The sequence below is a fragment of the Priapulus caudatus genome, unplaced genomic scaffold (genome assembly GCF_000485595.1).
Source record: "Priapulus caudatus unplaced genomic scaffold, Priapulus_caudatus-5.0.1 Scaffold395, whole genome shotgun sequence".
In the NCBI taxonomy this organism is placed as follows: Eukaryota; Metazoa; Priapulida; class Priapulimorpha; order Priapulimorphida; family Priapulidae; genus Priapulus; species Priapulus caudatus.
In genome coordinates this window covers 177,947-180,207 of record NW_014577456.1, presented here as the reverse complement: position 1 = coordinate 180,207, position 2,261 = coordinate 177,947, and the positions used below count along the sequence as shown (strand labels likewise).

The window sequence follows — 2,261 nt, the reverse complement described above, 5'->3', positions numbered from 1 at the left end:
CTCCCTTTCCCCCATCTCTCTCTCCCCCTCCCTCTCCCTCTCTCTCTCTCTCTCTCGCTCTCTCTCCCTTTCCCCCATCTCTCTCTCCCCCTCCCTCTCCCTCTCTCTCTCTCTCTCTCTCTCGCCCCCTCTCCCTCTCCCACCACAAACCTCATCATCTCAACCATCCATCAGACGGCAAATCAGCTGTTGCCCGAATCCAACGTCGCACGCGCGCGCGCGAGCAGGCGAGCGAAAGCCCCCTTGAGAATTCACCATTTCTCAATTATTAGCCTCGACATCCATCTTCCTCGGTAATCCTCGCCGAGCATCTCCCCGCGTCGCTCGAGCTTCCTGCGGGAGGCTGCGCGCGTAACTGAAGCCCCGCAGCCTCGGGGGAGTCCGGAGTAGGGGGAGGGGGAGGGGGGAAACCTGCACGATTCTCCGGCGAGCGAAGAGCGCGCGCGAGAGAGAGATGCGAGCGTCGCGCGTGCGGACCAAAACACAGATCGGACGGCGCGACGCAAGCGTGCGCGGGTGGCCGTTCGCCCGGACGACATCCAAACAAAGCCCCACCCCCTCCTCCTCCTCGCGCGCGCAGAAATGTACATCCGTGTCGACTCATCTCACACCCACCCCCCGCCTTCCGCTGCCGAGTTGTTCGACCCAACCCGCTTACTCCCCGAGGGTCAGGCTGTCATTCATTTAGGTTCCATTACCTGGCCTCGGCTTCAGGACTATTCCATCGCGCCCTAATAAGAAGGAGGGGTGTGGCGCGTAGGCGGGTGGGCACGGAGGAAGACTGCTGCTCGGCAATGCGAATCCTTTTTCTTATTCTCCGAGCAGTTTATCGTCGCCGTCGTCATCTGCGCTCCGGTGCGCTTTGCGCGCTGCGAAAGTAGTATCGTCGTATGCGTACAGTCGGCAAATTAGATTGCGTTTTTCTCGCGCCGCGCGACCCCACCTCCTCCGATTCGCACGCAGTGGTCCCTCTTCCCGCTCGCTCGCCCTCTCGCCCTCTCGCCTAGTGCTACGCTGGAAAATATACAATCCATCTAGCGCACGGTGGGTGCTGTAGCTTCTCTTCTCCTCTCTTTCTCTCTCTCTCTCTCTCTCTCTCTCTCCCCCCCTCTCTCTCTCCCTCTCCCTCTCTCTCTCCCTAGATTCCCCTAGAGAACTAATCAGTTTCATTCACTTGGAGTGAAAATTCTGAATCTGCTCGAAATTGTTCCACAATGCGCAGCGTCCGAGACGAACACACACTTGCATTAGCGGCGCTAGGCGGCCGCGCGAGACAAAAAAAAACCCCCGAAGGTGAAAAATAACCGCAATATTAATCGTCGCACGGAAATCGCTCGACCGCCACGCACGCGCCGAAAGAAACCCGGTCGGCGCATTTCGGCGGAAAATCGTCGCGACTGTTATTAATACTATTTATGCTTACACGTGCGGAAAACGCGTTGCCTTGAGCATATTATTAAACCACGGCCGCGCAGCAAAAATCAAGCGTGCAAAGTTATTTTACACTCCTCGTCTTCTACAGCGGAGGACTACAAAACAAATTTCTAGCTTCACATGCACACGTACACATGCACGCACACGTACACATGCACGCACACGTACACATGCACGCACACGTACACATGCACGCACACGTACACATGCACGCACGCACGCACGCACACACTCAATACATCCACACAAATAAGAAGGCGTGCCACATGCACTGAGAAGGAAAAAATCCCCATGTAATATCGTGCCAATTGTGATCTTAGGAAACGCACTTCAATTAAAACGACGAGAAGCAGCGAGTATCCACGCTCCCTCGTAAGTCCCATTAAGAATTCTCCGCCATCGCAGAAAATAACTCATAACGTTCCTGTTTTCACGCGCTAATGAATTTTCCCCTGCCAGACAAACGGAAATTTGATTGCACTTGTGCAGAAGCAGCAGAGCTCGCTGTGCAAGCTACAGAACCTACAAGTACATCTCGTATGAAACCTCACAAGCGTCAGACCACGACAAGCTGATATAACTACTGATAGAGAGAGAGAGGGGGAAGAGGGAGAGGCATGGAGAAGGCGGCGGATAGAGAGCGGAGAGGGCGAGAGAAAGCGAGAGACGGTGAGAGAGGGAGTGAGACAAACAAATAGGGGCGAGGGGAGAGCGGGGGGGGGGGGGAAAGAGGGGGGGAAAGAGAGAGGGAAAGGGGGGGGGGGGGAAGGGGGGGGGGGGAGGGGGGGGGGGGGGGGGGGGGGGGAGGGGGGGAGGGGGGGGGGAGA

General features: G+C 56.7%; 1 protein-coding gene across 1 annotated transcript in view; it reads right to left on the bottom strand.

Moving 5' to 3' along the window:
• Window positions 1-2,261, bottom strand: part of LOC106809908 (axin-1-like) — a 17,361-nt gene that overhangs the window by 3,983 nt on the left and 11,117 nt on the right. The gene's annotated exons all lie outside the window — the stretch shown is intronic.